At 47.3% G+C, this 7,269-nt stretch overlaps 1 pseudogene across 1 annotated transcript; it reads right to left on the bottom strand.

Annotated features, from left to right (window-relative positions):
• Positions 1-1,824: 1,824 nt before the first annotated feature.
• LOC308511803 (small ribosomal subunit protein uS2-like) lies at positions 1,825-2,521 on the bottom strand (annotated as a pseudogene). Its single transcript has one exon. The product of its transcript is annotated as a small ribosomal subunit protein uS2-like (transcript).
• Positions 2,522-7,269: the final 4,748 nt, after the last annotated feature.

Genomic DNA, 7,269 nt, shown 5'->3' with positions numbered 1-7,269 from the left:
CAACTCTTGACTCTTCCTCCAAAGTCGCTTGCCCAAAGCCTTCCTCAGGCCTCTAAATGGCATCACCATTCATGCAGCTGCTCAAGCCAAAAAGTTAGAGGCTATCTTTCAGTATCTCCAAATGTATCCTAAGTCTTTTCACTTTTCTTCATTCCCTCTTTCCCCACCAATCCATACTCCTTCACAATAGCCCTATAAGATATGATGTCAGCATGTTCTTAAATCATCAGTCAAATCGTTGCCTTTCCCTGCTTCAAACACTCCAGTGGATTCCCAGGTGCTCATAACCCACAGGGCTCTGCCCCTGAACTGGCTCCTGTGCTGCCACTGGGTATCCTGCCCTCTCCCTGCATCACAACCCATGCTCCTGCCCTACGTTCCTCTAATATGCTAAGCTCCTTTGTACCTTAGCTTTTACTCACATATCTCCCTCTGCCTGGAATGTTCTTCCCCACATCTCAATTTATTTATTTATTTTTAAATATATTTTTATTGATTTCAGAGAGGAAGGGAGAGGGAGAGAGAGATAGAAACATCAACGATGACAGAGTCATTGATTGGCTGCCTCCTGCACGCCCCCTACTGGGGATCAAGCCTGCAACCCAGGCATGTGCCCTTGACCAGAATCGAACCTCGGACCCTTCAGTCTGCAGGCCGACGCTCTATCCACTGAGTCAAACCAGCTAGATTCCCCACATCTCAATTTAAATGTTACCTCCACAGAGAGGCCTCTCATACCCAGCTTCTATAACGTAGCCACTCTTCTCTCTGCATTTCTTTTTTTTTTTTAATTTCCTACATACCTGTTTCCCCCACCCACTAGAATAAAAGTTCCATGAGAGCAAGGAGCTGACTTCTCTTATTCATCAATTTATTCACAGCATCTAAAACAGTAGCTGGCACATAGGTGCTCAATGAGTAAAGAGGCAGAAGTTAGTGGATACAGCAAGGAGGGGATACACAGGGTAGTGTACAATCCTTGGGTAATGACAAAGGAGCAGAAGGTAGTAAGAAACATGCTGGCCCTCCTCTGAGGGTGAGACTAGGGAGGAGGAGGTGTGGGGTCCCCAAGTTTCCACTCACTAGCCAAGTCACTTAGCTGTTCTGAGCTGTAGTTCCGTCATTTAAAAATGGGAATAATGGTACTGTCACCTAACAGTGTTGTTGGGAGACTCTGCTGAAACCCTCTATGGCTTCCCATCTCCCTCTGGGTAAAAGCCAAGGTTACTACAATGGCCTCCATGGTCCTGCACCTTCTGGTACCCCTCCTCCCACTTGCCCTCTGCCCTCATCTCTTACTATTCTTCCTCTCCTTTCCGCCAGCCTTGCCAACCACCTCCGTTTTCAGGCCTCAGGGTCTTCACCTAGATGGCCTCTTTGCCTAGAACAGCGGTTCTCAACCTGTGGGTCGCGACCCCTTTGGTGGTCGAACGACCCTTTCACAGGGGTCACCTAAGACCATCCTGCATATCAGATATTTACATTACGATTCATAACAGTAACAACATTACAGTTATGAAGTAGCAATGAAAATAATTTTATGGTTGGGTCACAACATGAGGAACTGTATTTAAAGGGTCAGAAGGTTGAGAACCACTGGCCTAGAATGTTCTTCCCCCAAATACCTACAAAGGCTCACCCCTCACTTCCTTTGGGTCTAGTCTCAAATGCCCATCTCCTCAGTGAGACCTTCCATGGTCACCGCATTTGACATTGCACCCACCTGAGTACTCCTCTGTTTTGTTTTTCTTCATAGCACTTCCCATAGGCTGGCAGACTATCATTTACCTATTTACTTTGTGTACCTGTGTCCTCCCCAGTAGGTTACTGCTGAGTGGACACAGAAGTCACCTGCAAGCCTGCAACCTCAGGCTGAGCAGCAGTGAACTTGGGAGCGGGAGCAGTCCATTCACCCTGAAATTCCTCCTTGCTCACAGCCGTTTCAGCAGCAGCCTGCTCTTCCTTTACAATCTCTTCAGGATCTCTGTAGAAGAAATAGGTTTCAGGCATGACCTCCCACGGGTGTTGATGGGAGATGGTGCCACACATGCGCAGTACGTCTTGGGCCAACATCCACCACATCAGACCCACTGAGTGAGCCCCCCTATTGTTGCAATGGATGACAATGTCCACCTAGCTCAGAGGAGTCTGTTACTCAGAGCAATGGTGGGCAAGTTAACGTAAGATGCCTCTGTGAGAAGCTGGTGGCCAGCCCTAGAATCAGTAACCAGTAGGAGTCTCAGCTCCAGGGAGGCTACCTGGATCTGGTTGGTGAAGGTTCCAGGAGTGAAGCGGCAATAGGAGTGGCCCCAGTGGCAGCAGCAGACTTTAACACAGCTCGCTGGCCAGCATTCCTGGACGATATGACACTGACATCAGCGGGATTTTCAGCTGCAACAATGGCATGAACTGCCAGCAGGAGCTTCTCCCAGATGCTCTTCAGATTTATGATGCAGAGGCCACCACTTTTCCTTTTCTAGATGTGCTGTTCCATTTGGAAGTCAAGGTTGGTGCCACCTAAGTGGGTTCAGTATGGAATCAATGTCTCTGGCTACAGCCTAAGGCCCTCTTCACAGCTGCTTAGACCAGTGGCTCTCAATCCTGGCTGCCCATTATAATCACCTAAAAAGTTTAATTAAAAAAAAAAGTCTGGCCACATCCCAGAAGAATGAAATTAGTTTTTTCCTCAGCTTTTTTGATGTATGATTGACATATAAAAATTGTATATATTTCAGTTGTACAACATAATGTTTTATTTTTTAAAAGTTTTTTTAAATTGATTTCAGAGAGAAAGGGAGAGGGAGAGAGAGATAGAAACATCAGTGATGAGAGAGAATCATCAATCAGCTGCCTCCTGCATGCCCCACACTGGGGATCAAGCCCACAACCATAATGTTTTTTAAAGATTTGCATTTATCATATATAGATTGTGAAATGATTACACAAAGGAATTAACATGTCCATCACTTCACATAGTTACCTTTTATTTTCGTGATGAGAACACTTAAGATTTACTCTTTTAGTGAAGTTCAAGTGTTTGAAGCTCCACAGGTGATTTTAATTTGCTGTTGCAGTTAAGGGCATTGCTCTACAGCAGTGGTTCTCAACCTTGGCTGCACATTAGAATCACCTGGGAATCTTTTTAAAATCCTGATTTCTGGGCCTCATCCTCTGGAAATTCTGTTTCTTTGTTAATGGGTGGGGCCACAACATTAGTAACAAAGAAACAGAATTTCCGGAGGATGAGGCCCAGAAATCAGGATGTTAAAAAGATTCCCAGGTGATTCTAATGTGCAGCTGAGGTTGCGAACCACTGCTCTACAGCTTGCTTTCCTAGGTATGGGCCAGGGCAGCAGCTACATCCCCTGGGAGCTTGTGAGGAATGCAGACTCTCAGGACCCTCCCAGCTCTAAATCAGAATCTGCATTTTAATAAGGACCCCAGGTCACTTGTCCAGGTGATGATGTTTGAAAATTACTGCCAGGCAGGAGAGTTTTCAGGGTAGTGTGTGGCCTCTTGGGTGGGAACATCTCTCCACTTCTCCATGAGTCCTAACCTAAATGCTGGCTCAGCTTTTTGCCAGGCTGGTGGTTTGACATCCTAGTGTAGATATTGTGAATAAGGCCTTAGTCTAGACCAGTGGTCGGCAGACTCATTAGTCAACAGAGCCAAATATCAACAGTACAACGATTGAAATTTCTTTTGAGAGCCAAATTTTTAAAACTTAAACTATATAGGTAGGTACATTGTTATTAACTTAATTAGGGTACTCCTAAGGCTTAGGAAGAGCCACACTCAAGGGGCCAAAGAGCCACATGTGGCTCGCAAGCCGCACTTTGCCGACCACTGGCTAGAGTCAAAACGCCATCCTGAATAGCGACAGTAGAGCAAAGGTCTCAATTTTATTGGGAAAGCTGGGGCTAGCAGAATGTTTGCTAGGAGCCCTTTCTGACCAAGTGGGAACAATAGAATAAAGAACCAGCCCTCATGGCTCTGTCATGTCCAACTAACTGTGGGGCTGGGCCTAGCAATGATTGCTAGCATTGCAAGCACTGATGATTGCCCCAGGAATGCTCTCAAAGCCGCAGTTCCCTGCGGCTCTCTCTACCAGCTCCCCAAGCACCCCAACCCCTCCCCCACAAGTGATCAAATGTATTCCAATTCTATTATTGGTTTGGTTTCTAAATGTCCGACCTATTTTGGCTCAGAGCCCAGATCTTAAGGGCTTTGCCGAGTGGGTGGAGCCAGGACCTCCCTCCTTGCCAGGGAGCGCGGCTTTGCAGGGAGCAAGACCCCCCCCCCAGGCACGCTGCCCACACCCAGTTTGGGGAGACAAAGCCCCCTGGCTGGGGCTGCGGTGTAGAGGGCGGATCCCAAAGCGCAGAGAGTCAATTGCAGGCTCAAGGGCAACAGAGGATGGAGCCTGTTGGCTTCCAGGGCTGAGCAGACACTGCCACCCGGTCGCCTGTCAGTCCGCGTTTCCCGCCAGGAAACGTCTTCTTACTGGAAAGACCGCTGTCTGCTGCAGCGGGTGGCAGAGTCTGAAACCAATTTGCACAAGCCCTAGGCGACAGAAAACTTTGTGTTCGTTTTTTGGAGGCGTCCTGTCAGAACGAGAGTTTTTAAAAAGCCACCTGTCAGGTCCCAGTTCATAAACGAGCACCCCCAAGCTCACTGGAGGAAGATGAGGGTGGAGGACTCATTCTCACGATCCCAGTTTAAACATCGCTGGAGGCTCTGGGTCGCAGGACTCGGCCACAACGGTGCCAGCTGTTTGCTGTGTAACTGAGAGCGGAGTCCTTTGAGGACACTGGGGCCATTGGGTAAACACTCTCCTAGTCTCTCCCGCAGCTGGGTGTGGACAGCGGCCTTCTTTGACCAGAGAAGCGAGGGCACCCAGCTGTTGCCCAGCCAAAGAGCTAAGGTGCCTCCTTTTTAAGGGACCTAGGCATCGGGCCCCTTCCTGAAAACATACAGTATATAAAATAATGTGCCTGGATGCTCCACATTGGCACTTGGGCCTGTACCCCCCCCCCACCCCCCGCATCTTGGCAGTAGTTCCCTTGGCATGGGCATGGTCTCCACTGAAAAACTGGCTCCCTTCTGAGCTCATTCCCATCCTCTGCTTTCTTCCTCCTGTTACTTTGTTTTTCTTAAATCTTCTCTTACTGCCTTCTGCTTTCTGACTGCAGCTTCTCTCCCCATTCATTCCTTCTCCCTGTCTCCTGTTTCTTTCTCATTCATTCGAAAATGCATTCATCAGCCCTAGCTGGTTTGGGTCAGTGGATAGAGCTCTGGCCTGCGGGCTGAAGAGTCCCTGGTTCGATTCCAGTCAAGGGCAGGTATCTTGGTTTCAGGCTTCCCACCCGCCCCCCAACTCCTCTGGGGCCCCTGGTCAGTGGGGGCTCCCGCAGGAGGCAACCAATCAATGTGTTTCTCTCACATCGATATTTCTCTGTCTTTCCCTCTCTCTTCCACTCTATCTAAAAATCAATGGAAAAATATCCTCAGGTGAGGCTTTAAAAAATTAAAAAATGCATTCATCATGTATTAAGTGCTGTAGTAGCCTGCTCAGGCTGTCATAACAAAATACCATGAACTGAGTATTAAACAACAGAAATTTATTTCTCACAGTCCTGGAAGCTAGAGGTCTGAAATCAGGATGTCAGTGTGGTCAGGTTCTGGTGAGAGTCTCTTCCTGGCTTGCACACAGCCCCCTTCTCTCTGTGTCTTCACATGGCAGAGAGAAAGCGACAGAGAAAGAGATACTTCTTCCCTTCTTATAAGGCCATAAAGTCTTATAGGATTAGGGCCCTCCCCTATGACCCCATTTAATCTTAATTACCTCCTAAAGACCCTATCTCCAGATATAGCAACATTGTGGGTTAAGGCTTCAACATATGCATTTGGGGGAGGGACACATTTCAGTCCATAGTAAGCACCTACAGGGATTGCTAGATCCCTAGCAGCTATAGTAGTAGGGGAGACAGATAGCAGTGTAAAGAGTCTATGACCAGTATTGTTAAAGTGTGACCAAAATGCAGTAGAAGAATGAAGGGTCAGGAATGAATAGATGCCTCAAGAAATCAAGGAGGGCTTGACAGAAGAGGTGACTTGTAAGCTGGCTCTTGAAGCATGAGTAGTTTGCCAGACAAAGAAGTGGAAGAACTGCCCTAGCCGGTTTTGTTCAGTGGATAGAGCCTTGGCCTGCAGCCTGAAGGGTCCTGGGTTCGATTCCGGTCAAGGACATGTACCTCGGTTGCGGTCACATCCCCAGTAGGGGGTGTGCTGGAGACAGCTGATTGATGTTTCTCTCTCATAGGTGTTTCTAACTCTCTATCCCTCTCCCTTCCTCTCCGTAAAAAATCAATAAAATATATATTTTTAAAAAGAAGTGGAGAAACTATATTTCAGGCAAAGAGACTAGCATTTGCAAAAGTACAGACTTGTGAAAAGCCTGGTCTATATGATAAGCAGTGAAAACTTCTGTGATGCTGGAGATGAGGATGTATAGGAGGAGTGGAAGGAAATGCTAGAGATGCAAGTTGGAGCTGTCTTATGAAGTGTTCAAACCAGAGATGAGGATGGCCCCAGATAGGGCAGGGGCTGTGGGAATGGAAAGTATAGACAGAATGCAGGAGACACTGGTGAGAACAAATTGGCTGATTGAACAGCAGAGTGATGAGGAAGCAGGAGTGAAGCATGACTCCTGGATTTCTAGATTTGGGGACTGGCACTGAGATGCAGAAGGAGGAGTAGGTCTGAGGTGGGGGTGAGAGTAGAAATAGTAAGTGTGAGTTATCTCTAGGACATCCTAAAGAGGTAGGCTGCATGCTGGGGGTGAAACAGGGATGGAATAAACTCTATGTAGGTCCACAAGCATGAGGAAATCATTTGATGCTGGGGAGAGAACCATACCAAACGATTAGAGGGAATAGTGCTCTGAACTAACACAGGGCTAGGGGTAGTACCAATTTCCAACCAGCTAAAATTGGGGCATTGGGTAGAGTACACAGAAGGGTCTTGCTTTGATATTGGGGAACATTATCTCTAGACTGAGCACTGTTCTGGTCTCATCTAACAAAGCTTAATAGCAAGACCCAAAGGGATATAGCAATTTCCAAGAAACTTAACTGAATCCCAGAACAAAGTTCAAGAATATTTATAGCAGGGTTTCTCAACCTCAGAACAACTACATTTTGAGCTGGGTAATTCTTTGTTGTGGGAGCTGTCCAGTGCATTGTAAGATGTTTACCCTCATACCTGGCC

The sequence above is a fragment of the Myotis nattereri genome (assembly GCF_964212035.1).
Source record: "Myotis nattereri genome assembly, chromosome: X".
NCBI classification, from domain to species: domain Eukaryota; kingdom Metazoa; phylum Chordata; class Mammalia; order Chiroptera; family Vespertilionidae; genus Myotis; species Myotis nattereri.
Note: the sequence above shows the minus strand (reverse complement) of the source record. Positions and strands in the feature narration are given on the sequence as shown.